General features: G+C 40.5%; 1 protein-coding gene across 1 annotated transcript in view; it reads left to right on the top strand.

Annotated features, from left to right (window-relative positions):
* SLC35F1 (solute carrier family 35 member F1) overlaps positions 1–21,292 on the top strand; it is a 407,884-nt gene that overhangs the window by 100,499 nt on the left and 286,093 nt on the right. The gene's annotated exons all lie outside the window — the stretch shown is intronic.

Raw genomic sequence — 21,292 nt, 5'->3', positions numbered from 1 at the left:
TGAAATGATAGCCCATCAAGGAATGAAAGGATACCTGAGGTCAGGCCGTGGACGGAGTCACATTAGTAATGAAATTTCAAAGTGCCAACTCGTCCAGCCTTGTCACATAGCTCCCTCTTTTTGAGTCTGGAGGCAGCTAAGTGAAATTGTTTTGAAAAAATAAAGTGGGCATGAAGAAATGCAGAATCTCTTACCTGCTCTTCTTCGCATTTCTGTGCCCCACACTAATGCAAATGGGCCATTTTGCCCGGGGTCACAGAGCTAATTAGAGGCGAGATAGTGACTTGAATTCTCTAAGTCCCATCCTCTTTTGACTACAGCTCCATAAAGTACGTTAACACCCTCTACTCTTCTGTCCTTTGTTGCCATTTTCTTGTGTGCATATAATTATTCATTCAGTAAAATGATTTTCAAAATGACCCCCTCAGCTCCTTAGTATAGATTTTATTCTCATTTTCTTTAAAGAATTTTTTTTTGGGTCCAAATCTGTCCAACTGTATTTTTAGATATGTTCTCTTAGATTTATGTTCTACCTATGCCTCCGTAAGAGTAAATTTTCCTAGTCTCAGGCATCTGGCTTCCAGATAAAGGAATTTTGTTGTTCTGCTTAGAAGGAAATTTGCATGCTAGGAGAGTTACCACCTGGAAATTTATCGACTGCTTAGTTTACAGTTGACCTCTGAAGATGGAAACCACCTGTATATGTGATACTTTTATTGTCATTTGGGATTCTTTTAAAAATAAGATACGTGTGTATCAGTGGGACTTGACTAGAAAATATCCTTCCTAACTAAATTTAATTTTGTTAGCAAATAGAGGAAGTTTAGTGTTCAGTGTGCTAAAATTCTGAAATCTGACACAACAAATTTTCCTTTATGGTCCAAGAAGGTTTCTATATCCTGAACCCAATAATGAATCCAAGATTTACTGATGCCTTGACACAAATCTTTTCAAGAGCCTCTTACTAGTTTGTATTTTTTCAGAATGGTGATGCCGCGTGCTTTCACATCTGCCTCTTCAGTAAAGATGATACTGATTCTTTCAATATTAATGTGCTGCAAGGATTAATTCGTTGTTTATAAAATGCTCTTGAATATATTTCCAGAGCTGATGAATACAGTCCTGTGATAAAGATAAGGGAAAATAAAAGTGGTTTATTATATTCCAACAATGTACTCTTATCCTCAATTTTTTTTTTACTGTCTTATTAGGCCCTATCAGTAAGTAGATGCCAAAAAATATTGGCTTATTAACACATGCAAGAGGTAGAAGAAGCATATGGTTCTGTTAGACTCAGTCCATTCATAAAATGGACTTGGGTAGAAAATGTTACTCCTTAGTGCTTTTTATTATCGTTTTATTTTTCCCCCAAGAAACTCAAAATTCTTTAACCAGTATTATGGTGTCTGTAGCAGTTCTCTCAAGGCCAATGTAAGGTGAGTAGATATTATTAAAAAAATAATCTCTTACCTTACCAATTCCCAGTTTCATCCACCCATACCTGTGACACGCACAAAAACTCAAAATAACTTCCTTTCCTTTCCAGCTCATACAAACACTCAGACACCAGGTGATATCATCTAGGTGAGTGTTTGTCTACTGAGGCTGATTCTGCCCCCCGAATTCCCCCCTGGAGGGGGGCATTTTGGGACTGGAGACATTTTTGGTTGGAACAACCTGGGGGTTAGGGATTGCTGTTGGCACCTAGTGGGTAGTGGCTAGGGATGGTGAAAAACACCCTACAATACACAAGACAGCCTGTGATTCATACATACCAACTACCTCTTCCAAAATATCCATAGCGCTGTGGTTGAGAAACTCTAATAGAGAGGGAAAAGCGCTGGGTGGAGGGGTGAGAGAGATCATACATCTTTATTTGTCTGTGCTTCTTCTAGGCTCATCAGAAAGAGAAAAAAAGTACTCTGAATTCTCAGAATGAACACCTTATACATATCATAATCCTTTAAAAAAATAATAATTTAAATGTTGTTAACAAAAGTTGCATAGACTTTTAAGAAAAGGAAAGAAATCCGAAAAGAAAGGATTACAGCATCCGGTTTTAAGTGTCTTAACAGTATCAAAACTGATTCCCTATTACTTGAAACATCAGTGACCAAGATGGAGAGGGAGAAGCAGGAGGCGAAAGAAAAGGAGAGGGAAAACGAAAATGTATGCTGATTTATTTAATGAGACTTGTGATACTTATTCTTGCTTTTTAATAAACTTGTGTGTGCGTGCTAAGTCGCTTCAGTCGTGTCTTCTTTGCGACCCCTTGAACTGTATAGCCTGCCAGGCTCCTCTGTCCATGGGATTGTCCAGGAAAGAATACCGGAGTGGGTTGCCATGCTCTCCTCCGAGGGAGCTTTCCCACCCAGGGGTGAACTCGCGTCTCTTTATGTCTCCTGCATTGGCCCGCAGGTTCTTACTAGAGCTACATTAGCAACTGTCATTTCATTGATCTTTGCTCTGAGCTTGGAGTTATCACAGGAGACAGCATGTGGGGGCAATAAATGATTGTAAGAAAACAAAGTAAACTAAAGGGAAGAAAAAACCCCTTTGGATACATGAGTATGAGTATGAGAGTCTTCATGGTGGTCGTGTAGGAGGGATTAGCAAGCTGTTGCCAGTTTAGTCCTGACTGTGAAACCTGGGCTGAGATGCCAAGTTTGGTGTATGGACCCTGAGTTATTGAAGGAGCCTGCTACTTCTGTCCATGTTTTTACTTGCCAACTTCCTAAGCGGTTCCTGGCACATCACTTAACCTCCCTGAAGTAAGATTACATGTCACTTTATTTGCTTTCTGTGATTCAATGAGAATGGAGAGATACAGCGAGAGGTCTCCATCTAAAGACACGTGCTATTTTACCGCTGTTATTACTTAACTTCATCCTTCATTAATAACATGTTCAACCACCCAAATAGAAACAAGTGCTTCTGTAATACCACAAACTGTTAAGCTCTCTGCTAAGATCTAAAATCTTATGTCATCCTCAGTAGTAGCTTCAAGTTTTGCAAGCAGTATCTTTTACTAAAGCTCGCCTTCTCTGGTGGTTACTTGGAATTTCTATGGATGTGATTTTTTTTTTTTTTTTCTTTTTGAGCAATTAGTTCATTGCTGCAGCAGTAATCATGAAAACAGGTCAGAGCCTTCTTAGAGCTGGGTTCTTATGCTTCCCCCTAACCCCCCGGAAAACAGCACTTAAATATTAATAACATCACTGGGAAAACACGGCAGCTATTTCCCCGTTTTCTGCGGCTCAATGGAGAGCTGTTCAGTGTGGACCCCAGCGCTCTCCCCTCATGAATGGAAGTGATTGTGAGGAGGCCATCTCCTACTAAGGCAAGATGTGACATAGTGAACAAAGGCTGGTTTTTAGCCTGATGTGATGAGCTCACCCCAGTGCCCATGTGGGGACTTTGAAGCTTATCCAGGTGCCAGCTTTCTGTGTATATGACATTCTTGGGGACTGGGCAGCAGGCCTTTAAACATTGATCTGTAGTGTATGAATTACAAGGTCAGATGGGGTGAGATATCATAATTTCTATTTAGCCTGAATTTCCCCCAGAGGAGGCATATTACCTTTACTCGGAGTAAAGGAAAAGCATAATATTTTCAAGTCAGCCAAATCAATAAAGGTGTTTTAAAAGTAAATTTGTGTAATTATTTTCTGGGGTGGATATGGCTGTAAATAAGAAGGTGTTGTTTCTCCTTTTCAGTACCTCCCACACCTTCTGTGAAGCCATGCTAATGGTCAGGAGAGATGCAATTAGGAAACCAGGTTCAGCATAGGCAGCTGAGATGAGAAAATCTCACAGAATCAGTATTTTTTTAAACTGAAGTAGTGTTGACATAATATTATATTTGTTTCAGGGGTACAGCATAATGATTTGGTATTTTTATAGATGATACACCATACAAACTTATTATAATATTATTGACTATATTCTCTGTGCTGTACTTTATAGCCCTGTAGTATGTATTTTATAATCGGAACTGTGTACCTCTTAATTCCCTTCACCTCCCTCACCTCTAGCAACTACTGGTTTCTTCTTTATATCTGTGAGTCTGTTTCTGTTTTGCATAACTCAATATAAAACAAAACAAAACTCTAGCAATAACCATTCAATTAAAATTAATTGAATTAATTAAAATTAATTTTAATCCAATTAAAACCTGGTCAGAGGACCTGGATAAGATTTTTCCAGAGAAGAAATACAGATGGCCAACAGACACCTGAAAAGGTCCTCAGCATCACTGATCATCAGGGAAATTGGAAAACAAAACCACAGTGAAGTATCACCTCACATCTGCCAGAATGACGACCGTCAGAAAGACAAGCACTAACAAGTGTTAATGAGGATGTGGGGAAAAGGAACCCTCTTGCACCATTGGTGGAATGTAAATTGGTGCAGCTGATCTGGAAAAACAGCATGGAGGTTCCTCAAGACTGAAAATAGAAGTACCATACAATCTAGCGATTTCACTCTAGGCTACGTGGCTGAAGAAAATGAGAACACTAATTTAAAGAAGTTCATGCACCCTGATGCTACTGGCAGCATTATTTATAGTAGCTGAAATTTGGGAGCAACCTAAGTATCCATCAACAGATGAATGATAAAGAAGACGTGGTATATATTCACACACAGTGGAATCTTGGCCATAATAAAGAACAAAATCTTGCTATTGCAGCAACATGGGTGGACCTGGACAGTATTATACTAAGTGAAATAAGTCAGAGAAAGACAAGGATTGTGTATTCACTTACACATGGAATCTAAAAACAAACACATGAACAAATATTACAAAACAGGATCCATCTTTGATTCATGTGATATCTTAGAACCACTCTGCTATTTTTTACTCTTTGAATTGACTGATTCTGTTGTTTCACCATCCTGTAGTCTTTCTTTATTATATTCGGTTCAGTTCAATTCAGTCACTCAGTCATGTCTGACTCTTTGCGACCCCATGAATCGCAGCCAGGCCTCCCTGTCCATCACCAACTTCCGGAGTTCACTCAAACTCACGTCCATCGAGTCAGTGATGCCATCCAGCCATCTCATCCTCTGTCGTCCCCTTCTCCTGCTGCCCCCAATCCCTCCCAGGATCAGAGTCTTTTCCAATGAGTCAATTCTTCGCATGAGGTGGCCAAAGTACTGCAGTTTCAGCGTTAGCATCATTCCTTCCAAAGAACACCCAGGACTGATCTCTTTTAGGATGGACTGGTTGGGTCTCCTTGCAGTCCAAGGGACTCTCAAGAGTCTTCTCCAACACCACAGTTCAAAAGCATCAATTCTTCAGCACTCAGCTTTCTTCACAGTCCAACTCTCACATCCATACATGACTACTGGAAAAACCATAGCCTTGACTAGATGGACCTTTGTTGGCAAAATAATGTTTCTGCTTTTGAATATGCTATCTAGGTTGGTCATAACTTTCCTTCCAAGGAGTAAGTGTCTTTTAATTTCATGGCTGCAATCCCCATTGGCTATATGCAAATCCATCCAACTATTTGAACATTGAAGTGAAATTAAATTGTATTGTTTTCCCCTTATGTAGAGGTTTTCCAGTCACATTATATATTGTGTATATAAATAGTTAGGTGTCCACAATACACCTAACACTGTGTTGAGTGTTACGTGAATTGAGAACAAGAGCAATTTATAGTCTATAGACTTATAAGACAAATATGACTACAGAATAAGACTGATATTGCTACTTAGTGGAAAAGTGGCATCCTTTGAATCAACATTTATTAACTAAGAAAATCTTAGGTAAGTGTAGTTGAGCTCTGAGTTTCATTTACGTCACTTGTGAAATGAACATAATACTACTAACCATGTAATACTACTACCATGTAACTGTTGTACTACTAACCAAGCAATATGCATGCATGCATGCTTAGCCACTCGGTCGTGTCTGACTCTTTGTGACCCCATGGCCTGTAGCCCACCTGGCTCCTCTGTCTATGGGATTTCCCAGGCAAGAATACTGAAGTGGGTTGCCATTTCCTTCTCCATGAGATCTTCCCAACCCCAGATCAAAGCCACATCTCCTGTGTTTCTTGCATTGTGGGTGGTTCTTTACCCACTGAGCCATCAGGAAAGCCCCTTGTAGGTACATGATCAAGATAAAATAAAGCATTGTATACAACACATTAATGCAGAATGGATGCTCAGTAAATGTTGCCTACTGTTATGAAGACCCCAAAACACGCACTATGGTTTGAGGGCTCTCAGGTTTCAGGGTAGGAATGTACTCTTTGTGAGTTGGAGTAGTTTGGGAGGAATTCATGGAAATTCCTCTTAATTTGAGCTCTTAATGACCTATGAGAAATGGTGGGTCCTAAATGTACAAGAAATCTGCAAAAGAGGCCAGGATGTATTAACCATGGTAACATTTTGAAAATGAGAATCGGTAAATACCAAAATTATATATTGTGTAGCATTCAGATTTTGATACCCAAGCTGACACTTGTCATTTAATCTCCTTAAAACTGAGCTGTGATTGGATATCTTGGGGGTGGGTGTGGCCAAAATGGGCAGCAGCATTGGCTTTCTCTTGGGCTGAAGCTATGTATGGAGGGTGTGGGGAGCAAAAGTCAGAGGTAAAATGAAAATCTGAAGAAGAGAGCCACTGTGTGCTTCCCAGGGACAGTCATAGAGATGCTGAACTTGGAGGAAAGAGAAGTGGAGCTGTAGATACATGTCACAGCATAATCATTCAGTGTCACAGACATAGTAAAAACGGACAAGTAAACTGCTGCTGCTGCTGCTAAGTCACTTCAGTCGTGTCCAACTCTGTGCGACCCCATAGACGGCAGCCCACCAGGCTCCCCCATCCCTGGGATTCTCCAGGCAAGAACGCTGGAGTGGGTTGCCATTTCCTTCTCCAATGCATGAAAGTGAAAAGTGAAAGTGAAGTCACTCAGTCATGCCCGACTCTTAGCGACCCCATGGACTGCAGCCTACCAGGCTCCTCCATGCATGGGATTTTCCAGGCAAGAGTACTGGTGTGGGTTGCCATTGCCTTCTCCAAAGAACAAGCAAGAGGACATCTTAAATGCCTTAAGCACCAGCCACCCTCTGAGGCTTACCTGTATCAGTTAGCAGGTGTATGATAATTAGGTAGATCAGGCTGACTTAGACCAATTAGAAATTCCTTCCCACTCTAAAACAAGAGTCTTTTCATGTCCTGGTTGATCCATAGGCTAATTTTCACTTCTAACTCTTCTTACTTTTCACCCATCTACTCCAACTAAGCTTGTGGTCTCAATGTTTTCTCTTTACACGTAGTTTCCTAAATTCAAGCCTTTTTCTTTATATCCAACCTGAATTCTCAAGTGTTACTTGCTCAGTTGTGTCTGATTCTTTGCAACCCCAGGGACTATAGCCCATCAGGCTTCTCTGTCCATGGAATTATCTGGGCAAGAATACTGGAGTGATTTGCCATTCCCTTCTCCATGGGATCTTCCCAACCCAGAGATTGAACCCAGGTCTCCTGCATTGCAGCAGATTCTTTAACATCTGAGTTACCCAGGAAGACTGTATTAGTACATCCTTGCACGTAGCACCGTTTTCCAGATGTAGCCCATGCCTCTCAGAGAGCCCTGAACAGCTAAGGAAACCAGTTATTTGCTAAATAAATCTTACTTACTCTCTTGGAAGATGATTTACTACATTATTATAATTCCATGAGGATTTTTTTTTAAATCAAGGAAGCATTGCCACTTATGAATGATCACACCTGCTTGCTGAGATGTAACTGACTTCCAGAACATATACCCATTGTCTAGTTTTACGTCAGTGAGTTCTGCTGCTCAAGAATTCAATTCTTCCCTTCTTCTAATCTCAGGATCAGTTTGCTGTATTTTTCAGGAATTGTCCTGTAACCCCAACCTTAATGTTTTCTCCTGTGAAATGTTTCTAAGTCAGCCTCAGGGGATCAGGCATCCAGTCCCATGGGTCTTGAGTGAGTGTTTTTATAGCGACAACCATCAATACTCATGCTGCTTTTGTGTCATTTCAATCGTTGGGGTAAAAGGCATCCCTAATATTTACTATTTCATGCTGAATACAGAAAAAAAATCATTCATTATGTAATATTGTTTCCCACAGGCAAAGAAATCTGAATTCCGTAAGCTTTTTAAACATTTTAGAAAACATTATTTTGCCTAGCCTCGGTCATCAGCAAAGGTGGGAGGGAAAGAGAATGATTTGTGTCCTATTCCGTTTAGATTGCATAGAATTCATTTCTTAAATCAACATTTTAGGGTTAAACTGCAAATATTCTTTGTTCAAGAACTTCTATTTTTATAGAGGTTCCAAGTATTGTGTGAAAATGATTCAGTGGAATCAGTGCCTGCACCATGTTGGGTAGTTAATATTTGCTTAATGCTTGAATTAATCAGCACTAGATTCTTTGCTGGTATCCTGGGTTCTTCTTATCCAAGAGAATTTTTTAGTTTCTCATGCTGCTTTCAAGGTTACAAGACATCCTTCTAATGAATATTTTCTAAAAGAACGGCTCCAGGCCATCCCACCTCTTCCTCACAATCTCCCCTCACAATTTCTACCACCACCATTAACAACAAAAAGAATACCCTAAACTTCGGAACTACTCTTTTTAAAAAATATTTTTTAACTTGGTTGCACTGGACTTTAGTTGCCACACATGCAGCATGAGGGATCTAGTTCCCTGACCAGGAGTTGAACCCAGGCCCCTGCATTGGAGGCATGGAATCTTAGCCACTGGACCACCAGGGAAATACCTCTAGATGACTCTTGCAGTGAAATTTGCAAGGTCGTTTTTCCTTCATGTGAAGCTGACTTTTAAGAGGGGATTGTGCCGACTGGATCTCCTCACCCCAATGCTAAACTGGAGACCCACAGGACTGCTTCCAGAATAGGATCTGTGGACGCTCCTGTCTTTTACTCCTTCGACTATTTCTGGAAAAGTTAAATAGCTTTGAGATCCGGTCTAGGAGAGGGAAAAATAGAATTAATATCTTGCTTAGTTGTAGTTGTTCAGTCACTAAGTAGTATCTGACTCTTTGCCACCCCATGGATTGCAGCGTACCAGGCTTCCCTGTCCTTCACTATCTCCTGGAGTTTACTCAAACTCATGTGCATTGAGTCAGTGATGCCATCCAACCATCTCATCCTCTGTCATCCCCTTCTCCTCCTGCCTTCAGCCTTTCCCAGAATCAGGGTCTTTTCTAATGAGTCAGCTCTTTGCATTAGGTGGCCAAAGTATTGGAGCTTCAGCATCCGTCCTTCCAGTGAATATTCAGAGTTGGTGTCCTTTAGGATTGACTGGCTTGCTCTCCTTGCTGTCCAAGGGACTTTCCAGAGTCTCCTCCAGCACCACAGTTCAAAAGCATCAATTCTTCAGTGTTTGCTTATTTGGGTTCCCTCTAACACTGACATAAACCAGCAGTGTTTGAATGTCACATCACACAGGCACAGGCCACAATGGACTCAACAGGATGAATCCCTGGGGCCTTTCCTGAGCCTGGAGTAACACTGCAAACAGGATGCAATCTGGAGTATAAATGTAGGGGCCAGCCAGCCCCTACTAGACTGGGTGCCTTTGCATTGCTGTGAAATTTCCCAAGAAACAACTGTACTCCTCTGTCTTTTTTTTTTTTTTTTGGTCACATTATGGACTCATAGTCCAGCCAGTATAGGAATGTGGCTTCTCATTAGAGACCTCTTAGCAATGCTCCCCCAGAATTCACAGCAGGATCCTCTGTTCTCAGTCTTCACTTGCTGGTGACTCGTAGCAAAAGCTCAACTTGTAGAGAGGGCTCTTCTAAATAATAGCAACTTGGCCACTGCGTGAACTCATACTAATTATGTTCCTGTCACTCATCTGTGGTAGATCTTTTGTGGCTCTTGTATAAAGTAGCTCCAGGGTATTATTTCTGCGTACTTATGTAAGCTCTGCTCATTAAATAAAGTGCTCGAAGTTAAGTTTCCTTTTAATTTTGTTTTCTAAGATCATCCTAATAAGCGAGGGACTGCACTGTAGTAGGCCCTTTTTGTAGAATAGCTAATGGCAACTTGATATAAGATCAGTTTTTTAAAACATGCGAAGAAGTCAAGGGGCCTTATCATTACTTTACACTGCTTTTTAAAGTTCCTCAGCTCTTGCCCAAAGTGTCACAGTAACAATTCATTCGATGTTTCCCAAGTAGTCATTATCAGGATCTGGATTCTTTAAGTGGAAGGAGTATTAGACTTGCAATCAAGAGAGGAATTTTATCACTGTCACTTAACAGCTACATAAATCCCTCGATTTCTCTAAGCATCTCTTTATCATTTGAAAATGGGCATACTAATTTTTACCTTACAGGGTTATTATGAGAGTGAATGATTCCTTTGTAGGTGTGATTCCTTTATGCAGAGTCCAAAGCACTTTGTAGATGGGCAAATTCTACATGTCTTTGTTTTTGGTATTATTATTTTTGTTAATGCCAAACTACTTTAGATAGGGATATTTTAAATATGCCCTTTGGGCTTCCCTGGTGGCTCAGTGGTAAAGAATCTGGCTGCCAGTGCAGGAGACACAGGTTCGATCCCTGGTCTAGGAGGATCCCACTTGCCTCGGAGCAACTGAGCCCTGTGCCACAACTATTGAGCTTGTGCTCTAGAGCCTGGGAGCCGCAACTACTGAGCCCACGTGCCCACAGCTACTGAAAGCCCTGTCGCCCTAGAGCCTGTGCTCAGCAACGGGGAAGCCACTGCAATGGGAAGCCCACACACCGCAACTAGAGACTAGCCCCTGCTCATTGCAGCCAGAGAAAGCCCGCGTGCAGCAGCAAAGACCCAACAGAGCCAGAAGTAAATAAATAAATAGAAATTTTGAAAGATATGCCTTTCGATGTAAGCTAAGAGTTTTATGTTTGGGATTTAGGCATGAGGTTTTACAGGCATCTGAATATTTCTCTTAAGAATAACTATAATGAGTGATATTGTGTAGAAAAATCTCATCTGAAAAATCACATGCTCCTCTGTTGACCCCATGGAGCTGACTGGTGATGTGTGGCTAATGGAACCAGTCACAGCTGCATGGTGTCCAAATTTGTATTGTTGGGCCCTGCTATGCACATTCTAGTTTGACTGACCTTTTACTGACTCTTTCTTGACTCGGACGGTTTGAGGAAGTTCCAATTCATATGTCAGGCAGAGAATTCCAATTTGCTTTGTGACAATAGCACTTGATGAGGACTGTCAGAGGAGACTTAAAATCATTTAAAACAGTTTCAGTTCTTTAAGTTGAATGTGTTGGTCAAACAAGATCAATGGAGTTGCTGCTTCCACACAGCTTTTCTTTTACCCTGAAAAACGGTGGTTTTAATGCTTCGCATGTATAAATTTGTAACATGGTTTCCATAATGTGAAACTAACCAAGATTTAGTAATTGCTGGGACTAGATTTAAACAAACATAGCCTTGATATTATAATCTATTTCAATATATGTTATATCTGGTATTTGACATCGTCAGTACCTCCTTTTATCCATAAGTGCATACATATTTTATACAATTGGTAAAAAAATCTTTATGTGGTATTTTCAGTGACATAATAAAACATGTTTGTGGTTTGACCATGTGAATGCATCTTCTGTATATAAGTGTAAATAAAGATTAAAAATATATTAATACAGAAAATTGATAGTTGAAGGAAGTTAAAGATTTCCTTTTACTGGATAGTTGTATTCAATTAAATTATCAGTGGATATTTAACACCTTCTATGTGATGAAACATTTTTGTAGCTATATTATGGATTGGGGAAGAGGGAGAAGGGAGAGAAACTTCTAACAGTTTAATATTGTTTTTTAGTTTTCAGACCCAAATTACCCTTATATACCTTTTTCCAGTGGTCCTTGTTTTATATTATATAATACACAGAATAATATATCATCCTCAGTGACTCTAATAACATCCATTTTGACTCCGTTTCTTCAGATTAAACCCCTTGGGCAACACTAGTGGGAAAAATATAGGTCTACCTTTATGTGATATTAATAGTTAGACGGTGGTGATGTTGTTCCATTTGGTTGCCGTTTGTCTTCGGTGAAAAATCATTTTAACCAAACACTTTTTCTGCTTGTGTGGTACCTTATATCATGATGGCTCTAAATCACTGTAATTTTTTTTTTCAGTGAGAAGTGTTTTAAAAAGTGCTAGACAAATGTCACAGCATCTGGAACAATATCAGGGACTGGCCTCTTGTACATTTGAACATTCAGTGAAAGAAGATGTTTCTTCTCCTTTTACACTAGCCATAATGAGTCCTTCGTGGTGCCTCCATTTATACCCTCTTTCTCAGAGACCTCATTATTAGGACATAGTATGCCGCACTTATTATATTGAACTAAAACTAAGGACCAGTCACCTCTTACAGGCTGCAAAGTCCATGTGGTATTTGCTCATAACTACCAGTTTGATTGTGAATTATGTGTCAGGCCATCACAGGTTACTTGATCAGAATATGACATGGTGCCCAACCCCTAATGTGTCCTAGGTGATTGGAGAGTGTATATGATTATGAAGGAAATATTTGGAACACAGGTGCTTCCCAGGATGGAGGAGGGCAAGCCCAGGGAGAATGGGTTGGATCTGGATTAGAGCCTTGGAAGTATTAGTGAATTTTCAAATATTCCAGCTGGAACCTTCAATCCCCTAAGAGTACAGTTGTGAAAACAGAAGTCATTAATCTGGCTTCAAACAACTACTTTGGGCAAAGCAAGGATTAGCATCTTGTCTTTGATTTAGGATCCAGGGAGTTGACAGAGGTAGAACTTGAGTTGGTTCCAGAAGAAGGGATTAGCAGAAGGCAAAGCATAGATGAATGAGTGTCCGTGACTGACTCAGGCAGGGGGTTACCGCTGAGCACTTTCTGTGTAGCTGAGAGAACTCAACTGATGATGAAAAGGTGACACACAAAGGAATACTACTAGAAAATAAATTTGTTTTTGTTTTGTTTGGGGCCTGTTCTTTTTTCTATTTTTTCAATTAATTAATTAATTAATTTTTGGTTGTGCGGTTTGTGGGATCTTACTTAGTTCCCTGACCAGGGATTGAACCCGCACCCCTTGCATTGCAAGCGCAGAGTCAACTGCTGGACCACCAGGGAAGTCCTTTTATTTATTTATTTATTTTATTGGAGTATAATTGCTTTACAATGTTGTGTTAGTTTCTGCTGTGCAACAATAAGCATCGGCTGTGTGTATACATAGATCCCCCCTCTCCTGGACCTCCCTTCCGCCTCCCCTCCCCCATTAGGAGATAAGTTTGGGTAGACTGACAGACTTGAGGGTAGGAATTATGGGAGAGCCCTTGAAAGTGACAAAGAATGTATTGACTTGATGAGATGGGAAATGGGGAATTTTTATGACTTTTGTGTGTGAAAGAAATAAAAGGAATCTTGTTAAGAAAATTAGTCAGAATGCTATAACTTAAAATATTTGGAGGGCACTAAACTAGAGCTTAGAGTCTAGCCAAGGCACTGCTCTGTAATTCAGCTAAGGATCTAGACTCAGGGGAGAGCATGACACCGGGGATTGAGGGGAAAGGACAGATCAGGGACCTTTAGAAATAAGCAGGGATGAGATTTTAGAGAAAATGAATTGGAAGGTAAAGGAGAAAAGGATCAAAGGTAACTCACAGGGTCCTGGTAAAGGATGCTGTATATGGGATTTTGAAAAGGGAGAACTGTTTTAGGAACTGGTGAACAAGTGAAACTTTTCATCAAGCACTGTAGTTACACAGGGGAACATTTCTTCAGTAGCCAGTGCAGAGCATGCTGAATGATGTCAGGACTTTGCAGGGCCCTAGGGCCTCTGAAGATCTGAGTTCAGAACTCCCACCATATCACACTTCTCTCACGTTCTGTTGGTCAAAGCAAAGTCACAAGGCTGGCCCAGAATCCAGGAGGAAAAGAAATAGATTCCACTCTTGAGGAGCGTTGCCAGAACTGCTTTGCCAGTGGGCATACAGACAGGAGTGGGAAGAATGTGTGGCAGGTTTTTTTTCCTGTACATCACAGAATATGATCAGATTTTTATTACAAAATCTTTGAGACGATAGCATGAAAATACACTTGGTGATCAGGAAGAAAATTTAGACTGTAAACATGGGGACCAGCTAGGATGGTATGGTAAACCAGGAAAATGGTTATGGGTATATTAATTAAAGCAATGGTAAATGGATGGACAAATGTGAACAGATCCAGAAAATATTAAGGTGGGAAAACTTGGAAATAATTTTGATGTGGAGAAGAGTCGAAGATGACTATCAGATTTCTTGTTTAGGCAATGCAGAATAAAACCAGGATAATCTCTGAAATAGGAGCAGGCTTAGATGGGGAGATGTAGACTGCTGTTTGGGTAATGTTGAACCTGAGAGATTTATAGGACGTCAGTGAAGGAAAAGGAAAAGGTCTCACCTGAGGATGAAAGGCTTGATAGGGTTTTAAGGAAATTGGTAAAGTTGTTGTTGCTGAGAATGAAGGGAACAGATGACTGGGCAATGTGGGACAATGGAGAGTGCTGGGCAGAGAGTGGAAACTACGAATGTGAGTGGCTCAAGTCTACCGAGTTGAGCAATTTTTTCTAGTAATGGTAAGCCATAATGTATACGGGTATGCTCTACTTTTTTGAAAGTTCACTTTATACCACTTAGCTTTCACGAAAGACCTATGTTAGTACCTGCTTTGATAACTGAAAGAAACCTGAAAGGCTTTTTGCTTTGACGAAAAAAGGAAAAAAGCAAAAATTGCTTTTAGTGCTTGTTTTGCAATGAGCTGTTATGGAGACAGTGCACACCCTGAGCAGGGAGGGGGGTACTGCCAAACTCCTTCCCTGGGAACTACACTCAGCATCTCAGCATCCAGGAGCCATAGTCTTGAACTGTGTCTGTATCTGGGCTTTATCTCAATCTATCTGTGCATCTGTTAGCAAGGTATGACCTAAGGTAATTGCTTCTTTGCTTTATGCCAGTTCGGCTTACTAAAGTTTTCATGGGAATCCTCTACTTTGGGATAGTGGGGGAACCCTGTATAGGCAGAGAGAATTTCAGGGATCAGCCCTGACAGTAGGTATTCGGTAAAATGCCTCTGCTCTATGTAAGGAAAAGAAGTGTAGGTAGAAATTTCTGAAGATCAAGATCAGTTCAGTTCAGTTCAGTCACTCAGTCGTGTCCGACTCTTTGCGACCCCATGAATCGCAGCACGCCAGGCCTCCCTGTCCATCACCAACTCCCGGAGTTCACTCAGACTCACGTCCGTCGAGTCAGTGATGCCATCCAGCCATCTCATCCTCTGTTGTCCCCTTCCCCTCCTGCCCCCAATCCCTCCCAGCATCAGAGTCTTTTCCAATGAGTCAACTCTTCGCATGAGGTGGCCAAAGTACTGGAGCTTCAGCTTTAGCATCATTCCTTCCAAAGCAATCCCAGGGCTGATCTCCTTCAGAATGGACTGGCTGGATCTCCTTGCAGTCCAAGGGCCTCTCAAGAGTCTTCTCCAACACCATAGTTCAAGATCAAGATAAGGTATCTGAAAAGGCAGTAGTCAGGACCAGCGACATATTTTGCTGGACACAATGCAAAGTGAAAATTGAGCTCCTTCTTCAAAAATTATGAAATGCAGGATGGTGGCGAGAAAGCATTGAGCTAAGCCGGGGGCCCTTCTGTACACGTCGCATGCTCAGGAAGCTGGCCTGGCAATGGGGAAATGATATAGACGGAGGAGAACACAGTCACTGTGAAAATTTGGATATTTCTCTTTGAACATCCTTTTCCTTCCTCTTCTTTTGTCAAACCTATAAATAACTAAGGTAATAAAAGTGATGGATGCTAAGGAGGTTATGGACATGGAGGAAGTTCGCTGGCATGATATATTTGGGGGCTGACCCTCACTATTTATCTCTGCCTATTTAAATGGAAAAGCTGATCTCTCTGGCCTCAAGCCCTATATCACTGTCTGTGTCTGCTCTGTGACAGCCCCGATGAGTTCTCAAGCAATATTAATTTGAAGGTTATCATTTAAAGCACATTTTCCCTCAAATCCTCTATTTTCTCAGGAACATATGAAGCTTTCTTCTTCATTCTTTCCTGTCTCTATGAATCTACCTGGATGCTGGCTTGCCTGTGCTGAAGAAAGAGGGATTACTCGCTAGCTTTTTTGAAGAATCCAGGGAACAAAAAAACAGTTTGGGGAGGTGAGAGTTCTACCACTGAACCACCAATGCATGAAACAAATTTTGAAATCAAAGTTGAGTTAAGTATGCGGGTCCCAGTGAGTCCTAGTTTCTGCAGCACAATTTCTATTGCAGACACATAAACTTGCATCCCTATTTCCCTTAATTTCAAAGAGCCTGCCCTTGAGAGGGTGTCGGGTTACTGGGAGTCAAGCTCTCTATCCTTATTTGAAAGGCAAATGTGAAATTATACTCAGATTTTAGATTTTTTTTTAGCTAGAATGAATTTAGAGATAAGTGATTGTGAATTATAATCTTTTCATTTTATAAATGAGGAATCTGAGACCCAGAGCTGTGATTTGCTTCACATCAGTCAGCTGGAAGGTATTGACTTGAGAGACTCTAGAGGAACTCTTACAATATCCCAGTATGCTCTGTTATCTTCCATCCTAAACAGCAACTAACTACACAGAACACAACCCTCTCCCAGTTCTTTCCACCACTGTATCTCAAATATTGATAATAATTTATTCAGGAAGCTCATTAGGATTTTTTAAACAGATGATAATTTTAGCAATGGGAAAAAATAAGATCTTACCAATTTCAAATTTCTTTCCAATTTGTCTTGTAAGGATGTTTGTGATTAAGGACATGAAGCTTTCCTTTCTTTCTAAGAGCAAAATATAATGTCCCATTATTTGGAAGAAAGTCAAAGTGTTAGTCACTCAGTCATGTCTGACCCCATGGACAGTAGCCCACCAAGCTCCTCTGTCCATGGGATTCTCGAGGCAAAAATACAGGAGTGAGTTGCCATTCCCTTCTCCAAGGGATCTTCCAATCTAGGGATCCATCCCAGGTCTCCCGCACTGCAGGCAGATTCTTTACCATCTGAGCCACCAGAGAAGCCCATTATGTGGGAGGGGGAAGGATTAAAGAGAAATCAGTGATCTTCTAAAGTGGAATTTATTTTAGAAAAAGCTTACCACAGAATGAATTTCTGTAAATAACGTTATGCATTTTTAGTATTGCTTTCAGTATAAAATCACATTACTTCTTTGTGAAGTTAAAATAAAGGAAATCATATGCAATAATGAAGCAATTATTTTTGAATTATAAATAAAACAATTTTAGAATAGATATTAGAAATATTAAGCTTATTTGTTTTCAGAAACTTTATCTGCCACTTTTTATCCTGGACTACAGTATGTCGAGGGAAGTATTTCTCTACAGGGTGAATCTCATGTGATATTACTTAGATCTTTATTGCCTAGAAATATTTTTTTGTTTCAGTATAACTTGTTAACATTTGAAACTTGTGTATTTTTTCAAAAATAAGCTACATTTTATACAGTTACAGCTTTACAGGCAAATTTTCAAGGATGGTACAGAGTTCCCATTTATTCCACATCAAGTTCCTTCACGGTTTACATTCTATGCTGCTGTGGCTGCTGCTGCCAAGTTGCTTCAGTCGTGTCCGACTCTGTGCGACCCCATAGACGGCAGCCCACCAGGCTCCCCTGTCCCTGGATTCTCCAGGCAAGAACGCTGGAGTGGGTTGCCATTTCCTTCTCCAATGCATGAAAGTGAAGTCGCTCAGTCGTGTCCGACTCTTAGCGACCCCATGGACTGCAAGCCCACCAGGCTCCATGGGATTTTCCAGGCAAGAGTACCGGAGTGGGGTGCCATTGCCTTCTCTGGGCATTCTACGCTAGTATGTTATAATTAACAAACCGATAATTATACATTATTACGAACTAAACACCGTTCTCTTAGTTTCTTTCCCAAAGTCCTGTGCAGGAGAACACATTATTTGTGCTCACAGTTGTGTCTCTCTGGGCTCCTCTGGCTCTGACAGTTTCTCATACATTCCTTGTTTGTAATGACCTTGACAGTTGTGAGGAGCACTGGTCAGCTATTTTGTGGAAGGTTCCTTACTGAGATTTGTCTGATGTTTTTCTCCTGTTTGGACTGGGAGTATGTGTTTAGCGAAGGAAAAGTGCCAGTCCTATCACGCCATGTCAAAGATACATACTCTCAACTCGACTTACTATTGATTTTAGTCTTGATCAGTTGGCTGAGGTGGTATTTGTCAGCTTTCTCCCTCTCCCATTTCCGTACAGTATTCTTTGGAAGGAGTCACTTTAGCCCATATAAGGAGTGGGGATTAAGTTCCACCTCTTTGATAGCAGTAGATCTGTATAAATTATTTAGAATTCCTCTGCAGTGGGAGATTGTTCTCGTCCCTCTATTTAGTCAATCATATATTTATGTCAGTACGTATATATATTTTATAATTTTAGTTACATTCCTATGCAACTTTATTCCATTTGCTGCTCAAAGTGTTTTAGCTTTCGCCTTTGGGAACTCTTTCCATTGAATTTGCATATATTCTATTTGATAGTTTTCAAATAAGCGTGTTATACTTTCAGAAGACACCAGAATATATCTTATATAAGAATAAGTCTATTACCTTGACACAAAACAGAGGTCAATAAACATTTTAAGTGGACCATTTTCGGTGTTTGCACCACATTTTCTGCACAAATGCAACCTACTGTTAATATTCAGTCATTCAACAAATGTTTATTGGGTGCCTGTTACTTCAAGACACTGTACTAGGTGCTGTGGAAAGTCTGAGGATGACTCACACAAAGCTCCAGCATCCATCAGCTTGCAATCCAGTAGACTAATTATGTCAGTACCCACGTAAGTCTGTTGCAGAAACTGGGGAATTGTAAGAGAGATGCCAGGCAATTCACAAAAGGCAGAGCACACCACTGAGGATCAAGAGAATGTTCAAAAGGACCTTGAACTTTTTAGAGCATGAAATGGACCCTGAAGGACAGCAAGGATTCAGATGTGACGAAATGGGAAGAACAGCACAACCTGTGCACAGAACATAGCAAGCAGGACTTGAGGTGGGAAAATAATGGTCACTACAGAGACAGGCAAGTAGTTCAGTGTGACTGGAACTGCTAGTTATTTTCATTGTGAATTTGTAGTGGGTGGCTATACTTCATTTATAGATGAAGTTCACTTTTAGCTTAAGACTTTTTATTAAAGGAAAAAGTCATTCTGTCTTCAGGATGTGTTAGTAAGAATGTTGACATCACACTTGAGGCTCTACTCAATTTTTTGTTTTGTGAATACCCTTATTGTGAATCCTAGAGTTGTAGAAATTTTATAGTTTAAAATTTTTACTCCTATTTTGTTTGCCACAGGTAACTTTTAGAACCACTCTGAACGTTGATTTTGCTATTCAAAAGGTTTATAGATGTGTCATTAAGCTGACCAGTTCAGCTCAGTTCAGCTGCTCAGTCGTGTCTGACTCTTTGCGACCCCATGAATCGCAGCACGCCAGGCCTCCCTGTCCATCACCAACTCCCGGAGTTCACTCAGACTCACATCCATCAAGTCAGCCATCCTCTGTCGTCCCCTTCTCCTCCTGCCCCCAATCCCTCCCAGCATCAGGGTCTTTTCCAATGAGTCAACTCTTCGCATGAGGTGGCCAAAGTACTGGAGTTTCAGCTTTAGCATCATTTCTTCCAAAGAAATCCCAGGGCTGATCTCCTTCAGAATGGACTGGTTGGATCTCCTTGCAGTCCAAGGGCCTCTCAAGAGTCTTCTCCAACACCACAGTTCAAAAGCATCAATTCTTTGGCGCTCAGCTTTCTTCACAGTCCAACTCTCACATCCATATATGACCACTGGAAAACCCATAGCCTTGACTAGATGGACCTTTGTTGGCAAAGTAATGTCTCTGCTTTTGAATATGCTATCTAGGTTGGTCATAACTTTCCTTCCAAGGAGTAAGTGTCTTTTAATTTCATGGCTGCAGTTACCATCTGCAGTGATTTTGGAGACCAAAAAATAAAGTCTGACATTGTTTCCACTTGCCATGAAGGGATGGGACCAGATGCCATGATCTTCGTTTTCTGAATGTTGAGCTTTAAGCCAACTTTTTCACTCTCTACTTTCACTTTCATCAAAAGGCTTTTTAGTTCCTCTTCACTTTCTGCCATAAGGGTGGTGTCTGCATATCTGAGGTGATTGATATTTCTCCCAGCAATCTTGATTCCAGCTTGTGCTTCTTCCAGCCCAGTGTTTCTCATGATGTACTCTGCATAGAAGTTAAATAAGCAGGGTGACAATATACAGCCTTGACGTACTCCTTTTCCTATTTGGAACCACTCTGTTGTTCCGTGTCCAGTTCTAACTGTCGCTTCCTGACCTGCATACAGGTTTCTCAAGAGGCAGGTCAGGTGGTCTGGTATTCCCATCTCTTCCAGAATTTTCTACAGTTTCTTGTGATCCACACAGTCAAAGGCTTTGGCATAGTCAATAAAGCAGAAATAGATGTTTTTCTGGAACTCTCTTGCTTTTTCGATGATCCAGCGGATTTTGGCAATTTGATCTCTGTTTCCTCTGCCTTTTCTAAAACCAGCTTGAACATCTGGAAGTTCATGGTTCATGTATTGCTGAAGCCTGGCTTGGAAAAATATTTTCAGTATGAAGATGATTGGGGACAAAAGTTAGCAAGGAGGCTGGGATGAGAAAAATAAAAAAATTACCTTCTCTTTTCTGGTTTTTAAAACATCTTGATTATTTTTTTAAAAAGCTAGGTTTATTGAGGTACAACTTACATGCAGTGAAATTCACCCTTTTTAGGTATGAAGTTCAATGAGTTTTGATAAAAGTATTCAGTTGTGTAACCACCACAATGGAGAGAGAGTGAATGCATTAAAACAGTGCAGAAACTTTCTGGTGCCCTATTGTAGTCAGTCGCACTGCCTGACCCTGGCAACAACTGGTTAGATTTCTGTCTTTGCTTTTTTCCAGAATGAAATAAATAGAATATGTATAGAATCATACAGTATGTAGCCTTTTGTGTCTGGTTTCTCGTAGTTAGAATAATGCTTTGAGATTTGTTCTTATTGGTGCATATGTCAACAGTTTATTCTTTTTTATCATGGAAGTATTCCATTTTATTTGTTTATCCATTCAACCCAGCTAATCAACATTGGGTTGTTTCCAGGTTTTGGCAGTTGTATAAAAGCTACTAGAAGCATTCATGAGCAGGCCTTTAA

This window comes from Capricornis sumatraensis, chromosome 13 (genome assembly GCF_032405125.1).
Source record: "Capricornis sumatraensis isolate serow.1 chromosome 13, serow.2, whole genome shotgun sequence".
Lineage (NCBI taxonomy): Eukaryota > Metazoa > Chordata > Mammalia > Artiodactyla > Bovidae > Capricornis > Capricornis sumatraensis.
The sequence above is the reverse complement of the archived record's forward strand: the minus strand, read 5'-3'. Positions and strand labels throughout refer to the sequence as shown.